We start from the raw sequence: 12,794 nt of genomic DNA, 5'->3' as shown, positions 1-12,794 counted from the left end.
ACTGGGTATATTGTACAAAATTGTATGGGATCCTCCAGTGGATTTACTCTTAAACTTATGTTACTTAAAAGTATTCTTAGATTTCAACAGTCAAACATTCATTTTCGGAAACCAAATAGTGTTCTATAAAAATTAATTTTTATTAAAATACCAGATGGGTATACCCATGGAAGTGACGGGTGCAATGACGTGACATAGTGGAAGCATGGAACAACTCAGCTGTTTGTTTACATCCTCTGCTTACATCATGGTTTTGCTCATAGAGGTCAAATGAAACACCTAATGAGACGTTTTCATCTCCCAACAAAGAACGCTGGATAATCTTGTCTTTGAAGACAATTGTCTCTGTCTGGAGTTTAACACTGACTGGTTCATCTGTTTGCACAGCAATATCCCTCTTTCTGGTCAATTCACATTCCTAGCACATAAATGAAAATGAAACAGAAACTACCATGAAATAAAACTTTCAGAAATTTCAAATGAGTGAGTTTCATGCAAAATGTTCTGAGTAATTCTCTTATCTGGAGTGTAGTTGAGCGTATTTGAAGATCAATTGAATGCTCCATCTCTTGATTCATTGGTGATTGTTCTTTAACACTGGTGTTTTCTTTGTTTAACTGTATTTTCTTCCAGTATACACTGAAGAACCTACAAGGCATCAGAGTACTGATTACAGTTCACCAGGTAAGACACCAATAATATACCAGGGATGGATCCAGTCCAATGCAACCGATGTACGTGCATTGGTCAGAAATATATGTGCACCACTTGGCATCAGTCACGGAGTGTTTGTTTACTTTACCGCTAGCCAGCTACATGGGCTATAGCCACGCTCAATCAACACACCAGTGGTTCAGGGTCCAACCACCTGTGGCAAATGGTGATGCTTACCTGAGCTAATTACCTGTATTCTCATGATGCTTTGATGTGACCTGAGATAAAGAATCTAGGTCAAACCAGTAAAATGCTCCAGAAAGAGGTCGAAATTCGAAATTTGCCATGAATAATGGGCTGAGCTGCGGTGGTAGTGGGCCATGCCTGGATGATAGCAAAAGGTGTAGGAGAGAGGGAGGTGCTTGTAAAGTTAGGTGGGGCTATGACTCTGGGTGGCCGCGTTATATGAATTTATAAATCCCCACACGCATGCACAGCTGGAGCCAGGGCTTATATTAAAGTTTTCATCGAGTTGTGCTCACCCAAGGCTTTGGGTCAAATAGCAGGCTGTTGATGCCCTCTTCGGAAAGGGCTCAGCATGCTCTACACCCCTGTGAAAATCCATAACAATCTGGTAAAACTAGCGAAAAGATTTCTGCAAATGTGCGTCTGTCAGATTCTTGGGCTGGATCCGTCCCTGTATACTACAATCAATCATGATAGAACAAAGTCGAAATTAACCTCCCAGTATTGCTGTCCTGCTCAGCACTGCATCAACAGACATTTGGAGCTGAAATATGGGCAAATATTGTTGGCATGGTATCGTCTTCTATCTTTCTTTTTATTCTGGAAGCCCCCATTAATCTTGCATTTAATTCTGTTGATTCATAGAAACAGAATGATTCAAAATGTTCGGAGCATAAGTAGGGCACCTCAGGCCAAATCATTGCAGGGCTGACACATAGAGACAAACAACCATTCACAATCACACCTACAATCAATTCAAGCCACCAATTAGCCTAACCTGCATGTCTTTAGACTGTGGGGGAAACCGGAGCACCCAGTGGAAACCCATGCAGACACGGGGATAACATGCAAACTCCACACAGAAAGGCCCTCGTCAGCCACCCATCTGGTATTTTAATAAAAATGTATTTTTCTAGAACACTATTTGATCTCCAAAAATGAATGTTTGACTGTTGAAATCTATGAATACTTTTACTTAACATGAGTTTAAGAGTGGGCGGCACGGTGGTGTAGTGGTTAGCGCTGTAGCCTCACAGAAAGAAGGTTCGAGCCCCGTGGCCGGCGAGGGCCTTTCTGTGTGGAGTTTGCATGTTGTCTGTGTGGGTTTCCTCCAGGTGCTCCGGTTTCCCCCAAAGACATGCAGGTTAGGTTAACTGGTGACTCTAAATTGACCATAGGTGTGAATGTGAGCATGAATGGTTGTCTGTGTCTATTGCCGCTTTTCCACTACCAACGTGGCTGAGTTGGGCTGAGCCATGCCATGCTGAGTTGGGCTGAGTCGAGCTGAGTGAGGCTGTTGGAGTTGCATTTCGACTACAACCATGCTGGCTGGAAGTGGGTGGACACATTGGGTGGAGTTAGCGAAAGTGAGTGGACGTCACGTGATGTCGTTAGGCAGCGCAAACAGTGACATCAGTGACCTTTTAAGCGGTAGTCTCACGACCCGGATAGTAAACAATAAACATGGAGTCGTTAGTGTTGCTGGTCTTGATGCAGTGGCTTGTTGTCACCGACAACGCCAACAGATACTGGCAAGAGCGTATAGATGAGGCGAGGTGCATAAGGCTTCAGAAATTCTCGTAATTCTTCTTCTTCCGGGTTTACGGTGTTTACAGATCCCAGCGTGCTCGCGGGGCGTGTGTGGGCATGTGAGGACACTCCTCCTCACCAATCAGTGCACAGGGGAGTGTCTCCTCATGCCCCTAGCCCCACTTGGCTCGGTTTGGCTCGCTTCAGCCCTACTCCAAAACCGTGCGAGTTCTGGGTGCTAAGCAGGGCTGAAGTGAGCTGAGTCGTGCTGCTCTGAGGTAGTCGAAACGTGAGCCATGTTGGGCTGAAGTGAGCTGAAGCAAGCTGAAGTGAGCTGAAAAAGGGTAGTGGAAAAGGGCCATAAGTGTCAGCCCTGTGATGACCTGGCGACTTGTCCAGGGTGTACCCCGCCTTTCGCCCGTAGTCAGTTGGGATAGGCTCCAGCTTGCCTGCGACCCTGTAGAAGGATAAAGCGGCTAGAGATAATGAGATGAGATGAGTTTAAGAGTAAATCCACTGGAGGATCCCTTTAAAACATCACGGCAACTACAACATTACCCACATTAACAACATCCACTTTTGACAAGTGTCTTCTCAATTTCTTATGGAATACTTTATTTTTCTATGCACTTAAAATATAACTGAACCTAAAATAAATTATTTGACCTCTTCGTCAGGGAATAAATAACAAAAGTTCTCAATCTTTCCTCTTTTCTTGTGGGAAATTTTACCACTGTGCTGCACTGCCATCCATGGGTATCTTGGGGTATTGGATGATGGCAGCATTTTAGAAACTAATTTGGGGATTTATTTCAGCCTTTGGGGCGGCACGGTGGTGTAGTGGTTAGCGCTGTCGCCTCACAGCAAGAAGGTCCTGGGTTTGAGCCCCGGGGCCGGTGAGGGCCTTTCTGTGTGGAGTTTGCATGTTGTCCGTGTGGGTTTCCTCCGGGTGCTCCGGTTTCCCCCACAGTCCAAAGACATGCAGGTTAGGTTAACTGGTGACTCTAAATTGACCGTAGGTGTGAATGTGAGTGTGAATGGTTGTCTGTGTCTATGTGTCAGCCCTGTGATGACCTGGCGACTTGTCCAGGGTGTACCCCGCCTTTCGCCCATAGTCAGCTGGGATAGGCTCCAGCTTGCCTGCGACCCTGTAGAAGGATAAAGCGGCTAGAGATAATGAGATGAGATTTCAGCCTTTTTTTGTCATATGTACAAGATGGAACATAGTTTTTTTTAACAAACCTCAGAGACAAGATGAAGGTGCTCCTCACACTTGTATGCTTGGAAGCTGAAACAAGACCTAACTTAAACTATTTCCTCCATATTCTTACAGGCTAATTTTACTAGTTAGCGACCATTTATGAAGAAGATACTTCCATAGAAGCCGTTGAAGGCTTCTCAGGAAGCCAAAAACAATGGTAAGCAGTGTCCAAAAATGAAGAAGAGTTCAATCTGATAACAGTAATTTGCTTACTTTTTGGAAGGACCAAAAAGAAATATAAAGAAGAAAGAAAACATATTTGTTGAATCAAGCCTTTTGTTAATTACTTTTTATTAGGTAAAGCCAGAGGTGGAAAGTAATGAATTATATTTACTCACGTTACTGTAATTAAGTAGATTTTTTGTGTAATTTGTAATTTTTTAAGTAGTTTTTGAAATGGGTAGTTTTACTTTTACTCAAGTACATTTTGAACCAAGTATTTTACTTCACTACATTCAAAAACCGCCCGTTACTGAGTAAAAAAATTAAATGCAGGGAAAAAAAACAATTGGCCTGAACTGAAAGGAAACTGGCACAGGTGCGCGGAATATCCCTATTAGCCTACATGTGTCGTTGGATGATGGCTGGTGCTGAGGTAGCCGAGCAAGAGATAGACGAGGTCATGGAGAAGGTTGAGGATTGCCAAGAAGAGAATTCCCGTGGAACAGATGCGCCGGACAGCGAGGGAAATCCTTGGCCGTATCTCAGCCAGTACTTTGCATTCAAATGCAAACAAGGCAATAATAATGCAATGCAAAATGTGCCTGCCCCGCCATACACAGCTATCAGTTTACAAAACTTCCACATCAAATCTGCGGAAGCATGTGGTGGTAAGTAGATATGTGCATTTACCTGTGTATCCCAAACGTTATATTTATTGTTTGGTTAAAACCTTCCACTGTTGAGTAAAATGTGCCTTTATTATCAATTATTTTGGCCGCCTAGCATCCATACTGATCACTAATGTTTCAAGTGCAGTAGCCTAAATGAAATGAATCACCTCACGTTTACAAATTTGTTTTATCAGAACGACAGTCAGAAATAATACGAGTGCATGGTTTTAGTTGCAATTGGTCTCTTATGAAAAAATCCGAATTCATGTATAGACTAGCTCCTGGGTTGTTAGCTGTAGCCTAGACTAGAGGTCACTGATAGGCCATCAAAATAACAGCTAGATTGGGAATGCAGGCCTTTGAGAATGTTCACTAAATGTGATGTTAAAATGATAAAAGGGTGCTATGGTTTTATGGAGAGGGAGGCACTTCATATTGTAGCCTAGCTAAACAGCATCCAACATTCTCAGTTAGCTGTCACAGAGTGGAGTGCATGAAGTAGGCTCCAGAAGCAAGTAGGCTACTGTAGTCTACACCAGGGGTCTTCATCTAGCTCGGGAGCTCCCAGTAGCTCTCCACCTGCTTAAGAGTAGCTCTCCAAAGGGTGAAAGGAAATGAAAAGTAAATCTCATAACATAGTCACAAAAGGTATTAAACCTGTTAAAATATCTACACTACCGTTCAAAAGTTTGGGGTCACTTTGAAATTTCCTTATTTTTGAAAGAAAAGCACTGTTCTTTTCAATGAAGATCACTTTAAACTAAACAGAAATACACTCTATACATTGCTAATGTGGTAAATGACTATTCTAGCTGCAAATGTCTGGTTTTTGGTGCAATATCTACATAGGTGTATAGAGGCCCATTTCTAGCAACTATCACTCCAGTGTTCTAATGGTACAATGTGTTTGCTCATTGCCTCAGAAAGCTAATGGATGATTAAAAAACCCTTGTACAATCATGTTAGCACAGCTGAAAACAGTTTAGCTCTTTAGAGAAGCTATAAAACTGACCTTCCTTTGAGCAGATTGAGTTTCTGGAGCATCACATTTGTGGGGTCGATTAAATGCTCAAAATGGCCAGAAAAATGTCTTGACTATATTTTCTATTCATTTTACAACTTATGGTGGTAAATAAAAGTGTGACTTTTCATGGAAAACACAAAATTGTCTGGGTGACCCCAAACTTTTGAACAGTAGTGTATGTAATCAAATTCAAACATCCTGCCCTGTCTGGTAAATGATCCCACCTTTGCTGCTCTCTTATGAGAATTGATGTTGGTAGTGCACACCAGATTTGGCAATAACTATGGAAAATAAAGGCACTACAAATTTAGATGACACTTTAGATGAGTGTTTCTGTGTTTGCACTGTGCTGTAAGTGTATAAAATGTAAAGGATGCTAACTTACAGAATTTCTCCAGTCCTATCAGTAATGCCAATGTATAATAGCTGAGAGTAGCTCTTTTGTCAAAGTAGGCCTATCTCCAGTGGTTGAGTTGTAAAATCAAACCAGGGGGAATGGTGAAATTTTTAGTCGCGTGTCGACCCATCGGTCGGTCCGTCGGTGGGAAACTGGTTTGCTTTTAGGAGGGTTTGCACACAACGTAGTTCTGTGTACCTTGTTCATTTACCAGACATACAGTATTTTGTGCTGATAAAGCTGTGCTGTTCTCGTTGCACCATAGACTGTAACTTTAACTTTGGACCACTCATTAACAACATGCGTCTGGCTCCCACCTGCATTTGGCCCAACTGATTTAACTTTCTGACAGGTTAGGCAGCCAAGTTTTTTGCTTTGGCATATTAACCATGGATATTGTTGTTTCTTCTGCCTGAAAATATCGGATGTCCAGCAATCAGGGATATCTTGCTCATCTTCCTGACAACTTGGGCCCTCATCTGCATCACTGTCTTGCCCTGCTTCTGCTTCCTCCTCTCTTCCTCCTTCCACTATAAAAACAAGAAATCCATGATAAACTACAGTATTTTTCCTCATCTATGCTGATAATGAACTGTTTAAGGCCAACTAAAAAAGAAGTACTTAACATGTAGCATTATGTAACATAGCCTCGTCTCATCTCGTCTCGTCTTCTTCCGCTTATCCGGGACCGGGTCGCGGAGGCAGCAGTCTAAGCATGGAAGCCCAAATTTCCCTTTCCCCAGACACCTCGGCCAGCTCCTCGGGAAGAACACCGAGGCGTTCCCAGGCCAGCCGAGAGACATAGTCCCTCCAGCGTGTCCTGGGTCTTCCCTGGGGCCTCCTCCCGGGGGGACATGCCTGGAACACCTCCCCAGGGAGGCGTCCAGGAGGCATCCGAAAAAGATGCCCGAGCCACTTCAGCTGGTTCCTCTCGATGTGGAGGAGCAGCGGCTCTACTCCGAGCTCCTCCCGAGTGACTGTGCTTCTCACCCTATCTCTAAGGGAGCGCCCAGCCACCCTGCGAAGGAAACTCATTTCAGCCACTTGTATCCGCGATCTTGTTCTTTCTGTCATTACCCAAAGCTCATGACCATAGGTGAGAGTCGGAACGTAGATCGACCGGTAAATTGAGAGCTTCGCCTTTTGGCTCAGCTCCTTCTTCACCACGACGGACCGGTAAAGCGACCGCATCACTGCGGAGGCTGCACCGATCCGCCTGTCGATCTCACGCTCCATCCTTCCCTCACTCGTGAACAAGATCCCGAGATACTTAAACTCCTCCACTTGAGGCAGGACTTCTCCACCAACCTGGAAAGGGCAAGCCACCCTTTTCCGGTCAAGAACCATGGCCTCGGACTTGGAGGTGCTGATTCTCATCCCAGCTGCTTCACACTTGACTGCAAACCGCCCCAGTGCATGCTGAAGGTCCCGGTTTGAGAGAAGCCAACAGGACAACATCGTCCGCAAAAAGCAGAGATGAAATCCTGTGGTTCCCAAACAGGATTCCTTCCAGCCCCTGGCTGCACCTAGAAATTCTGTCCATAAAAATTATGAACAGAACCGGTGACAAAGGGCAGCCCTGCCGGAGTCCAACATGCACTGGGAACAGGTTTGACTTACTGCCGGCAATGCGAACCAGGCTCCTGCTCCGTTCGTACAGGGACCGGACAGCCCTTAGCAAAGAGCCCCGAACCCCATACTCCCGAAGCACCCCCCACAGAATACCACGGGGGACACGGTCGAATGCCTTCTCCAGATCCACAAAGCACATGTGGACTGGTTGGGCAAACTCCCATGAACCCTCGAGCACCCTATGAAGGGTATAGAGCTGGTCCAGTGTTCCGCGACCAGGACAAAAACCGCATTGTTCCTCCTGGATCTGAGGTTCGACTATTGGTCGAATTCTCCTCTCCAGTACCCTGGAATAAACTTTCCCTGGGAGGCTGAGAAGTGTGATTCCCCTATAATTGGAGCACACTCTCCAGTCCCCTTTCTTAAAAAGAGGGACCACCACCCCAGTCTGCCACTCCAGAGGCACTGTCCCCGACCGCCACGCGATGTTGCAGAGGCGTGTCAACCAAGACAGCCCCACAACATCCAGAGACTTGAGATACTCAGGGCGGATCTCATCCACCCCCGGTGCCTTGCCACCGAGGAGCTTGCAAACCACCTCAGTGACTTTGGCTTGGGTAATGGACGAGTCCACCTCTGAGTCATCAGCCTCAGTCTCCTCAGTGGAAGATATGACGGTGGGATTGAGGAGATCCTCAAAGTATTCCTTCCACCGCCCGACAATGTCCCCAGTCGAGGTCAACAGCTCCCCACCCGCACTGTAAACAGTGTTGGCAGAGTACTGCTTCCCCCTCCTGAGGCGCCGGATGGTTTGCCAGAATTTCTTTGAGGCCGACCGATAGTCCTTCTCCATGGCCTCCCCGAACTCCTCCCAGATTTTACAACTTATGGTGGTAAATAAAAGTGTGACTTTTCATGGAAAACACAAAATTGTCTGGGTGACCCCAAACTTTTGAACAGTAGTGTATGTAATCAAATTCAAACATCCTGCCCTGTCTGGTAAATGATCCCACCTTTGCTGCTCTCTTATGAGAATTGATGTTGGTAGTGCACACCAGATTTGGCAATAACTATGGAAAATAGAGGCACTACAAATTTAGATGACACTTTCGATGAGTGTTTCTGTGTTTGCACTGTGCTGTAAGTGTATAAAATGTAAAGGATGCTAACTTACAGAATTTCTCCAGGCCTATCAGTAACGCCAATGTATAATAGCTGAGAGTAGCTCTTTTGTCAAAGTAGGCCTATCTCCAGTGGTTGAGTTGTAAAATCAAACCAGGGGGGATGGTGAAATTTTTAGTCGCGTGTCGACCCATCGGTCGGTCCGTCGGTGGGAAACTGGTTTGCTTTTAGGAGGGTTTGCACACAACGTAGGTCTGTGTACCTTGTTCATTTACCAGACATACAGTATTTTGTGCTGATAAAGCTGTGCTGTTCTCGTTGCACCATAGACTGTAACTTTAACTTTGGACCACTCATTAACAACATGCGTCTGGCTCCCACCTGCATTTGGCCCAACTGATTTAACTTTCTGACAGGTTGGGCAGCCAAGTTTTTTGCTTTGGCATATTAACCATGGATATTGTTGTTTCTTCTGCCTGAAAAGATCGGATGTCCAGCAATCAGGGATATCTTGCTCATCTTCCTGACAACTTGGGCTCTCATCTGCATCACTGTCTTGCCCTGCTTCTGCTTCCTCCTCTCTTCCTCCTTCCACTATAAAAACAAGAAATCCATGATAAACTACAGTATTTTTCCTCATCTATGCTGATAATGAACTGTTTAAGGCCAACTAAAAAAGAAGTACTTAACATGTAGCATTATGTAACATAGCCTCGTCTCGTCTCGTCTTCTTCCGCTTATCCGGGACCGGGTCGCGGAGGCAGCAGTCTAAGCATGGAAGCCCAAACTTCCCTTTCCCCAGACACCTCGGCCAGCTCCTCGGGAAGAACACCGAGGCGTTCCCAGGCCAGCCGAGAGACATAGTCCCTCCAGCGTGTCCTGGGTCTTCCCCGGGGCCTCCTCCCGGGGGGACATGCCTGGAACACCTCCCCAGGGAGGCGTCCAGGAGGCATCCGAAAAAGATGCCCAAGCCACTTCAGCTGGTTCCTCTCGATGTGGAGGAGCAGCGGCTCTACTCCGAGCTCCTCCCGAGTGACTGTGCTTCTCACCCTATCTCTAAGGGAGTGCCCAGCCACCCTGCGAAGGAAACTCATTTCAGCCGCTTGTATCCGCGATCTTGTTCTTTCTGTCATTACCCAAAGCTCATGACCATAGGTGAGAGTCGGAACGTAGATCGACCGGTAAATTGAGAGCTTCGCCTTTTGGCTCAGCTCCTTCTTCACCACGACGGACCGGTAAAGCGACCGCATCACTGCGGAGGCTGCACCGATCCGCCTGTCGATCTCACGCTCCATCCTTCCCTCACTCGTGAACAAGATCCCGAGATACTTAAACTCCTCCACTTGAGGCAGGACTTCTCCACCAACCTGGAGAGGGCAAGCCACCCTTTTCCGGTCGAGAACCATGGCCTCGGACTTGGAGGTGCTGATTCTCATCCCAGCCGCTTCACACTCGACTGCAAACCGCCCCAGTGCATGCTGAAGGTCCCGGTTTGAAGAAGCCAACAGGACAACATCATCCGCAAAAAGCAGAGATGAAATCCAGTGGTTCCCAAACAGGATTCCTTCCGGCCCCTGGCTGCGCCTAGAAATTCTGTCCATAAAAATTATGAACAGAACCGGTGACAAAGGGCAGCCCTGCCGGAGTCCAACATGCACTGGGAACAGGTTTGACTTACTGCCGGCAATGCGAACCAGGCTCCTGCTCCGTTCGTACAGGGACCGGACAGCCCTTAGCAAAGAGCCCCGAACCCCATACTCCCGAAGCACCCCCCACAGAATACCACGGGGGACACGGTCGAATGCCTTCTCCAGATCCACAAAGCACATGTGGACTGGTTGGGCAAACTCCCATGAACCCTCGAGCACCCTATGAAGGGTATAGAGCTGGTCCAGTGTTCCGTGACCAGGACAAAAACCGCATTGTTCCTCCTGGATCCGAGGTTCGACTATTGGTCGAATTCTCCTCTCCAGTACCCTGGAATAAACTTTCCCTGGGAGGCTGAGAAGTGTGATTCCCCTATAATTGGAGCACACTCTCCGGTCCCATTTCTTAAAAAGAGGGACCACCACCCCAGTCTGCCACTCCAGAGGCACTGTCCCTGACCGCCACGCGATGTTGCAGAGGCATGTCAACCAAGACAGCCCCACAACATCCAGAGACTTGAGATACTCAGGGCGGATCTCATCCACCCCCGGTGCCTTGCCACCGAGGAGCTTGCAAACCACCTCAGTGACTAGGGTTAGTCACTTGGTATTTTTCCTCATCTATGCTGATAATGAACTGTTTAAGGCCAACTAAAAAAGAAGTACTTAACATGTAGCATTATGTAACATAGCCTATGTTAGATAATGCTACATGTTAAGTACTTCTTTTTTAGTTGGCCTTAAATAGTTCATTATCCGCATTGATGAGGAAAAATACTGTAGTTTATCATGGATTTCTTGTTTTTCAAATCAAAGCTAACATGAACCTGAGTAAGCTATCGATAGCTGGCTAGACTCCAAACTAACATTCTGTGTTGTTATCCATCACCCACAAATTAGGCTGCATATCAGTAACTTTACAGCATGATAGTGGGCTCACAGAAAGTGTGACTGAGTAAATCTTGACTTACCTCCTGAAATGTTTTTTCTTGCGATCTTAAATCCGAACTTGCTTAGGTCTTGCTGTCCACTCCGCTTGGCCATGATGCTGCAATCCGCTGCTGTCACTGACGCTGAATGAAATAAAAAATAACGGAACCCCAACTGAATGTCACCTGCTCAAACGCTTCGCTTGCGCGTGCCCTCTCTCGCGGTAGCTTATTGTATGCTCAATTTCAGCAAAGCTACGTGGAATGGCATTTCTAATTCCAATGTTAAATAGAAGTAATGTCCACATTTATTGATAAAATTGCTCAAGGGAAGGGAGGGGGGTTGCCTGTTTTAGAGGGGGAATGATTTTGACTATTTTTTATTCCAGGGGGGATGGCATCCCCCCCATCCCCCCTCAACTCGAGTACAGCCTATCTCTCGGAGAAAAAAAGGTTGGAGATCCCTGGTCTACACTGTTATGCTAGACTGTGCACAGCATCAACAAGAGTCATTTAATTTAAGAGAATACACTAGTTTGTTTCCCTTTCTATTCACTAGCAGACTTATGTCCAGCAATAAGCTGGCTCTAGAATAGGCCTACGTCCCCATGGGAAATGTAGCTCTTAAATGTTATTTCTTAAATATGAGTGTGCCTACTATTAACTAACTATTGTGCACCTTTATCCTTCACAGAGAAAGCATCCATCAAAACTTACTGATTTTAATGCATGTGCACGGAAGGCACAGGAGCAAGGAGGCATAAGAAAGCAGAACATGCAACCAGACAAGCAAGCCAAATTTGAGGTGGGTGGTGCGGTCCGTGTGTCTCAAGTGACAGTTGACAGGCTCCTTATCAGTCTTATTTGCGAAGGTCACCAACCCTTCTCCTTGGTTGAACTACCAGCATTTAAAGACTTCACTGCAGCACTGAATCCTCAATGCAAAGTGCTCTCCAGACCCACACTTAAGAATAGAATTGCAGAGGCTGCCGGTCAAATGAAGACAAAAATAATATCGCACCTTAGTAATGTCAACTATGTCAGCACTACCACAGATTGTTGGTCTGCACACCAAAAAAGCTATATAGGTGTCACATGCCACTGAATTGATGAGGAGACCTTCGAGAGGAGATCTGCTGCGTTGGCATGCAAGAGGTTAAGAGGGTCACACACCTTTGATGTGCTTGCAGGTGCCCTGGATGATGTCCACTGCCACTATAGAATACGGGGGAAAGTGGTTAGAACTACCACAGATAGTGGTTCAAACTCTGTGAAAGCATTCAGTATTTTTGGTGAGCATAGCCAGTCTGAGGATGCAGAGTCAGATACAGACGAAGACTGTCCAGATGACGAGTTTGATGTCGAATACCAAGACACATTCAGCATCCTAGAGCAAGATAGCGCCCTTGAGTACCAACTTCCCACACATCAAAGATGTGCGTGCCACTTATTGAACTTAGTTGCCACAACAGATGCTGACATTGCAGAACAGAAGAACGACACCTACAAGAGGTTGTCACGAGCCGCCTTTGGGAAATGCCAATGTGGAATAAGTCAGGCCGCTCACACACTGCAGCAGA

The 12,794-nt window shown here is 46.1% G+C and overlaps 1 protein-coding gene across 1 annotated transcript in view; it reads right to left on the bottom strand.

Annotated features, from left to right (window-relative positions):
- Positions 1–12,583, bottom strand: part of LOC132885873 (uncharacterized) — a 70,499-nt gene extending 57,916 nt beyond the window's left edge. Inside the window, exons 1-2 of the mRNA XM_060920396.1 lie at positions 12,388–12,583; positions 11,257–11,352 (exon numbers count right to left, since the gene is read on the bottom strand). The gene's annotated coding sequence lies outside the window, so the exon portion shown is untranslated. The remainder of the gene's footprint in view (positions 1–11,256; positions 11,353–12,387) is intronic.
- Positions 12,584–12,794: the final 211 nt, after the last annotated feature.

Source organism: Neoarius graeffei, chromosome 5 (genome assembly GCF_027579695.1).
Source record: "Neoarius graeffei isolate fNeoGra1 chromosome 5, fNeoGra1.pri, whole genome shotgun sequence".
NCBI lineage: Eukaryota > Metazoa > Chordata > Actinopteri > Siluriformes > Ariidae > Neoarius > Neoarius graeffei.
The sequence above is the reverse complement of the archived record's forward strand: the minus strand, read 5'-3'. Positions and strand labels throughout refer to the sequence as shown.